This window comes from Charadrius vociferus, unplaced genomic scaffold, assembly GCF_000708025.1.
Source record: "Charadrius vociferus isolate BGI_N301 unplaced genomic scaffold, ASM70802v2 scaffold282, whole genome shotgun sequence".
NCBI classification, from domain to species: domain Eukaryota; kingdom Metazoa; phylum Chordata; class Aves; order Charadriiformes; family Charadriidae; genus Charadrius; species Charadrius vociferus.
The window spans coordinates 11,158,009-11,166,310 of NW_009647731.1; positions in this window are offsets into that span (position 1 = coordinate 11,158,009).

Sequence of the window (8,302 nt, forward strand, 5' to 3'; positions counted from 1 at the left end):
CCATATTATTTCCCACTGTTTCCTCTTCCACCCAGAAAATAGGGAGTGTATGTGGCATCCTTTACTCTGTCCCCACCCCCCCACCTCCCGCCTTTGCTCTGACTCCCTCCCCGTTAACACTGCTGATGAATGTCAGCAAAAGGAAATCGAAATTGCACCCTGGGCTGATGTTAAGTCAGACTTTGAAGTTAAATATCAGCGAGCTGTTGTGAGGCTTTCATGGCACAGAGAGGCAGAAACCTCCCTGAGAGACAGGAAGGAGTTAGGCAGAGAAGTGATGGCTAAAGGTCTTCCTCATCTTGCTGTACCCTCGAGGTTAGGATGCAAACCTCAGCCTGGCGACCTCCCATCCGGATCCCAAAATTCAACCAGCATTGGATAAAGTTACCCGGAGGCGAAGGGATTGGTAGCATTACTCATAACGTGAAGGGCATCATCATTCTCGACTGTATAGAAATGCTGAGCAGAAAGCTTTGCTGATTTTACACTCTTAGTGCGTGTAAGGTGTATGTCTGTACATCCTGCGCTGTGCGTCCAGCTGTGCTGTACAGGTGTCTGACACACACACCCCATCTGGTTTGTTCCCCTCAACCCCCAAACTCCATTCTCTTGTGCAAGGTGCTGGGAAGTCAGGGCTGGACCCACTGGAAGTGATCCAGTTTAGCCTCTTTGCACTGTTACGCTGTGAATATGCAATAACTTGATTTGTTAAGTGTTATGTATTGCACAAAATTACTGCTAAAACCAGTGCATACTTAATTCCACTAACTGGACAGAGCAAGCAAGGAAAGAAGCTACCAGAGCATCTTATCAATTTAATCTGCATTTTCTGGAAAGTTTTCCTCCAATTTTTATGGTTTTGTTTAGTAGTCATGGTACTGCAGTATCTGTCCCCATAGACTCTCTGAGAAAGTGGATAATAATTAGGAATTGATTAGAAAGAAAGTGAGTCAGAGCTAAAGCACAGGAGTCACATTTACTGAATTTGGTAAAGAATTAACTTTAGTAGCTTGGAAATACTGCATAACATAGTGGAGAGGAAAATTAAATACTTGTTGTATTCATTCCTTTTCTGTTCGGTGTTTATACAGAAAGCACAGTGATTTTTCAGAAAGTTTACAGTTTGAGTATCGACGGGAAAGGGACTGTGTTACAGCAATGTGGTACTGCTGGAACCTGCTCAGTCAGGTTTCTGTGGCTGTCGCTCTAAGCAGTTGCAATTAACTGATTTCTCTGAACCTGCCAGAAAACTGCTGCTTACGTGAATTACCATCTTACCAGGGGTATGGGTACAAAGCTATTGATGCATCGGGAAGGGAATGTGTCTGCCTCAGTCTATGGGATTAGAGCACCATGCAATGGCAATGGCTTGGTTTATCTGTACCTGTTGTTGCTGCACTCACTGGGCAGACGTGGCCCAAATGGTCTGGCTCTTCCATGCAGCAGCTTCTGATGAATGTCTCATAGATTTTTTTTCAAAGCAGGTTGAGGCGAAAAGTGTTCATGGGAAACCATGTCAGTATTTTTATTTTTTTTAAGTACAGAAAGGACTTTCTATTCAAAGACTCGTGTACAAACACATAAAATTACCTTCCCTGAATAATTAAAGCAGTTGGTCCACTTTTATCAGACCAGACCACTTTTATCAAGACCAGACCAGTCTTTGTTCTCTTTCTCCTTTCCATGTCTTCCATACTTTTAATTCATATTAACTGCTTTTTTTCTTAGGTTTATACGTTTAACTGCTATTAAAACAAACAGGCTTATCATAGCACTGAATCTGATCCTGAGCTTTACATTTCCCTTGTGTGCTCCCTTGCTTTCATCGGAAGCCCCATGGCACGCAGAGTTTAAGCATCATTACTTAAGACTAGTTCACCCCATCTTCTTTTGAACTCCAAGGTAACCTTGCAAATTCAGACCTTTTCTAACTGATGATTCACTTGCAGCACTTGCACGAGAAGTGAAACTAGGCATTGTCCTGGTTGCCCCCATTGAGTTTTTGGGGCAGGTGGCACCCATGGGGTTGCTGCACGTCTTCTGTCTCCTGTTCATGGGCTATGACTGGTTCCAGTAGAAGCACAGCCTGCCTTCCCCCTCCGAGATGGAGCTAATGGTACAGACCACCTCTTTGCAGAGGAAAATACAGGTGTGAGATGTTACTGATTGAGAAAGCTGTGATTTAGGGTGTATCCCTGTGGAAGCTGTGGGGTCTTGCTGTGTCTGCCTGGCTGCTCCCCATTCCCAAAGCCCCCAAAAGCTGAGAGAGGAGCAGCATCCCATAGAATCACAGAATGGTTTGGGTTGGAAGGGACCTTAACGGTCATCTCGTTCCAACTCCCCTGCCCTGGGCAGGGACACATCCCACCAGCCCAGGTTGCTCCAAGCCCCGTCCAACCTGGCCTTGAACACCTCCAGGGATGGGGCAGCCACAGCTTCTCTGGGCAACCTGCACCAGGGGCTCACCACGCTCACAGATAAATAGGTATTTTTAAGAACCTCTGGTCAGGTAAGTCCACGAGGGGGCGAATTGAAGCTAAAAACTCAACACCATCGTCTGTGGAAGCTGCACAGGCTGAGTATGGACACCACACTTCAATTATCAAGCACTTTGTCTTGGAGTGGTGATGTTGAGTGGGGGTGACCTCTCGCAAGAGGAGAGTGATGAAGGGGGAAAAGCAGATATCCATGGAAGCCTGAACTGAGCATTTGTTCAGAAAGAAGAGCTGCAAGTTGTTCTCATAAAAGAGTTGATTCCAACTTTCAGAAGGACTGGGCAGGTCTGGCAAGGGAAGCATAGGTTTTGTCTGCATCTTGGGTAAGTTCCTGTACCTGGCAAGGAAGGAGAGTTGACAGTCTGGGTTGGAAACTTAGAAAGTTTCAGAATGCTGTGATGTTTGAAATCCTGTACAGCTTTGCTCTTACAGGAAATAAAACCAAAAAACCACAAACCTGCAAGTCAACCAGAAACAGGCAAATATAACACAAAAGAAGCTTTAGCTGTCACTCTGTAAACTGTAATAAAATGTGCCTGGAATCAACTGGAGAATAAGAGTACATTTCCTCACATCTGAATCAGAAAGCGTTATCAGAGACAGTATCTTGCCTGGAAAGAACGGGACCCACCAAGGCCAAGGGAGGCTGAGAGCTCAAATGCAATTTGAACAGCTGAATGCTGTTGTGGCAGCGCAACCGCAGTGCGGCTCCCCCCGCCGATGAGATGGGGTTTGCGAGAGCCAGCAGCAGGGTTAGTCGTCGTCTGTGGCTGAGAAGGGTATGTCTGTCTTGAATTGGAGGCTGGGATCTTGAAGGAAGCCTTCCTTTTGAAGGGGACTTGGCAAAAGAATGCTGCATTGCAGCCGCACAGTTAGTGGGAGAGGAATATTTTATTGGTGTAACAGAAAAGGGTTTACAACCATGTAAAAGTTACAATTGCATATACAGACTTCTGTAAAGGATAATCATATACTGAAGCTATGACACGCATCTTCTTTCTTTCTTACAGTCTATTAGTTTTGCTTTTATTTATTCTCAGATAAGCGGGGCTTTTTTGGTTTGTTTAACAAAAAAGCACATAGCGAGAGAAGGCAGGAGTGCTGCGCAGAAGGAAGAGCTCTATTGGGGTCGGTTCCAATAGCCTCTGCAATGACTTCCTGCAGGCGCTGAGGGACATCGCAAACTTTGCCACCGCATGCAAGGGCTTCCTCTGCTCAACTTGCTTTATGGCCTGAAGAACAGAGCAACATTTTATTTTCTTATTATTTTTTAATTAAAAGCTAGTCTGCCAAAGCTCTCTGCTCAACACTGTGTCTGTCCTGGAGAAAACAAAACAAAACAAAACAAAACAGTAAGAGCAAATCCCAACCCACAGATGTTCATAGTGTCATTTGATTTGTTACGAGAAATGTTAGATACCGCAGCTCCACTCTTGGCACAATGCAAGATAGGAAGCGGGAGCAGCTGTAAATAACCTCTGCATTCACTCTCCTTTGGAGCCTTGTGTCACCAGATCAGTCCTCAGTGTACAGCAGAATAACTTCAGGACTGTTGTCTGACAAATCAGAAGGGATATTCCTGCAACCGCACGCACTATCTCCATGGCAGATGTGGTTTGAGAGGTGACGCATCTCCTGTGCACAGCCCAGTGGGTTGCACTTGAATCAGTCCTGTCTGAGGGTTCCATAAATTTGCCGACTGCCGTCAGCTGTACAGTTAGGTTTTTTCCTGATATTGAGTAACCTTTCAGGTTGTTACTGAAAAGCTTTACAACTTTCCCTGTCTGCTATGAGCATAGATATCGCATGTTGCCTGCTTCCTCTTTTCAGCAACTTACCGTATATTTGAAGACTGCTGTCGCATCCCCCCTTTGGGATTTTTTTCCTCTGAAGACAGAGGGCAACTGTCCTCAGCAATTATTTTAATCTTTTTTGTCTCAGGTCACATTTTCTATACCTGTCCTCATTACTGGGCTCTTTTCTGTTGATTCGAATCCTTCTTGAAGTTCCCAGCCTGATCAAAGGGCATCACTTGCAGCCATATAGAATCGTAGAATCATAGAATGGTTTAACAGCTTCTCTGGGCAACCTGTTCCAGTGCCTCACCACACTTAAAGTGAAAAAATTCTTCCTAATGTTTGATCTAAACCTGCCCTCTTCCAGTTTATATCCATTCCTCCTCATCCTGTCACTCCATGCCCGAGTAAAAAGTCCTTCCCCAGCTCCCCGGTAGCCCCTTTAGGTACTGGAAGGCCGCAATAAGATCTCCCCGGAGCCTTCTCTTCTCCAGGCTGAACAGCCCCAACTTTCTCAGCCTCTCCTCAAAGGAGAGGTGCTCCAGCCCTCCGATCATCCTTGTGGCTCTCCTAGACACGCTCCAGCAGGTCCTTGCCCTTCTTATGTTGGACACTCCAGAGCTGGATGCAGTACTCCAGGTGGGGTCTCATGAGAGTGGAGTAGAGGGGCAGAATCACCTCCCTGGACCTGCTGGCCACACTTCTTCTGATGCAGCCCAGGATACAGTTGGCCTTCTGGGCTGCGAGCGCATATTGCTGGCTCATGCTGAGCTTCTGGTCAATCAGCACACCCAGGTCCTTCTCCTCAGGGCTGCTCTCCAGCCATTCCCCCACCAAGCCTGTATTTGTGCTTTGGCATGTGGTCCAGCTGCAACTCAGTGGGGACTGACAATTCGTTTATCTGCGGCTAGCAGTGGAGCAATATTACATAGGGTAATATTTATTCTTTCACTCTGGCTTCAATCTGTGAGGGTTTGAAATTGCAGCCTGGTTTTGGCACCTGGTTCCCCTCCGCAGGAGGTGCTGTTGTAGCTCACAGCGCTCGTGGACCCGGTATGTCCGTGGCACCATGTTCACTGGTCATTAACACCATCCGACTAGACTTATCTTGTTTATGTTAAATATTTAGTGGTATTGTTTCGATGCAATGTGGATATGTAGTGATAAGTTGATGAATGCATAATACAATTTACAATTATGTTTTTTGGTACATTATTAATCTGTTTTCAAGAAGAGATATTGCACACTTTATTTCATGTGTGATTTCAGGAGAACAGGGAGGCCTTTGTGTCTCATTTCTCATTGTTCATATCGTCTCAGCAGTAACATGTTATCAAAGAATCTTAAGTTTGCTGCTAAGTTCTAGATAACTTCCATATTAAATTACATACAATACACTAAGATAGGTATAATTATATATAAATATACTACCCATATTACTGCAAATAACATGTTTTCTGGTGGGATAGTGGGGTTTTTTTGATAGTCTTATCTGCTCTTAGGTATGTCTGCAGGCTGTCTGTGCTGATTGAACCGGTCTTTTTGTAGCTCTGACTTACTTCTCCTTCAGCTTCTTCCCTCACAATTTAGGGCATCACACACAATCTCCCACATTAGAAAATCTGTATACATAAAGGGCTTTTCCCTGCAGCTGCAGCTGTACCGCACAGTTGTTGGCCACCAGATAAACTGAGGATGGAACAAGGCAACATGTACTGCCTTATCTTTATTACAGGCATCCTAGAGTTGCTTAAACAGAAATTAAGTGGTGGAAGCGTTATTGGTAAAATGGAAAGGGTTATTTATTTTATTTATCTTGATTAGATGTTATGATATCCAGATATTACTGTAGGAAAAATCTTTACGTAACTTTTATATAACCATCAAATAACTATAACATGCTATTAACCTTTTATTTTATGTAATTGTAAATCGTGTTATATAGATTCAACCATTAATTATTATGTTCAAATACAATAATTGTCTGTTCAAACCCCTTTGGTCAAAATTACATCCACATGTATTACGTTAACTGTGCTTCCACTACTAAAACTTGAAACTTGCACTCATTACAGGAAAACAATTCCAGCAACCTACCAAACATTTACACTTAAGAAAACAATTACCCTTTTGAACGAGAATTAAGTCTTTCGTAAGAGGTGAGCTTCTGGTTACCAGGATGTCCACATCAAAATTTGGTTTACGGCAATTCATTTCTTAAGTTTGTTTTCTGTGCCTGCATTTCTCCCAGGCAACAAGAACTCAGAAGGGTTAATACAGTCTTCCTAAGATGAATTGATGTCCAAGTCAAAAATATAGAAGTTCTTCAATGGAAGTGGGCATTACTCAGAAAGTCAACAAGACACACAGTCTGGGGTGCGTTTGCAGGAGTCAGGCAGCCTTGTATTTACAAAAATGCATCATATTATGACTTTTTTTTTTCCTTTTTATGTTGTTTGAGCCCTTCTGTGGTAGATCTTGAATGGGAACTTGGCAAAGGGGCCCTGTTGTTGTGGGTGTCATTGAAAATGAAGTAGATCGGCATGATACCAGGCAGATGGCTGGTGCAACGAGTGGGGTGGCACCACCCCGGAGTTCCCCTGGGACTCAAAGTCCTATTCGAAGGGTAAGACAGGGCTGGGTGTTGGTAAGAAACATGGTTGTCTGGGAGGATTTTGCGTCTGAGTTTTGCCTGGCACCTCATTATTGTGATATGCTGCCTGTATGTTTTTTATAAAATGGTGTTTGCAATTCTCACAGCTGCTTTCCTGCAGGGAATTGGGTTGGGATCAGCTCTAGGGGATTTTCTCTTTCTGGATCAGACCCTTGCCAATTTTCAGCCACAGCAGGGAAATTGTGCTTCCAGGAAAGTCTGCTTCAGCAAAGAAATATAATAAATTTATTTAAAACAAAGACCACGTAAAATTATTCCCAGACACTGTGCAGTGACTCTGAAGAACAAGGCAACAGGAAGTGGCACAGAAACCCAAGGTAGAGAAAAGTGCCTTAATCTCATCCCAAACCTCCCGTAGAAGGGCAGTGCAGGAGTAAGGAGAGCTGGGACTGCCTCCACCAAGAGTATCCATGCCAGGCAGGAGCCATGGCCAGGGGCTGCTCCTTCAGAGCAGCGACCTGTATTGGGGTGCTGGTGGTCATTCATGGCTTTGGTAAGTGCTTGGGCTTCCCTGAGTGGGAGACTCCCAGCGTTCAGCCTTAAATGTCTACATTTCTGGCATTTGGTGTTGGAAGCCAGTTTTGTCTCCAAATATTGCTCTGAGTACTCAAGAGGCCAGAAGACACTTGGCAGGTGCTGTGCAGTATTTTGTAAAACACATTACAATAATGAAGGAGGACACAACTGCAGATCTCAGTCATGTTTTTGTGCTGGTCAAACAGTTGTTCCCCCCATGAAGCACATTTTTGTGGTTTCCTTTTTTTCTTCTAGATGTCTTTCTGGGCAAAGTCTCTCCCCTTTTTAATAGAAATGCCCTTGGCTTTGACTTTTCCTCTGGCGGTGGACTTATTTATTTTGTCAGAATGGCAGAAGTATTTGATGCAATTTCAAGTCATATTGGGGAAAAAAAGGGCATAACTGCTAAGTTTAGAACTAGCAGTGACCAGCCCAGCCAGCTGAGTTCAGGAAACTCTTGCACTAAATTCAAAACTAGATGAGATGGATTATTTAGGAAGTTGGCCAAACTGTATAGGCCAAAAAAAAGTATGTGTTAATAATACATAGCATTGTTAGTTTCTCTCCCACTGCATAAACAATGTCAGAACATTGTCAATATTTGCGTAAAATCAGTGTTAAACTTTATTTAATGACAAAACAAAATGTTTTGTCATTTTTGGCGGTGAAGCAATTCATTACAGGTTGTGAACTTTAGCACCAGCTTTGGTTTTGGATTTCTTGGTTGCAAGAAAACGTTAAGTTTTCAAGCTGTGATATCTGTCAAATACTTCTGGTTATCCTTAAGTTTATGGTAAATTTTCTACTTTTCAGAGAAATTT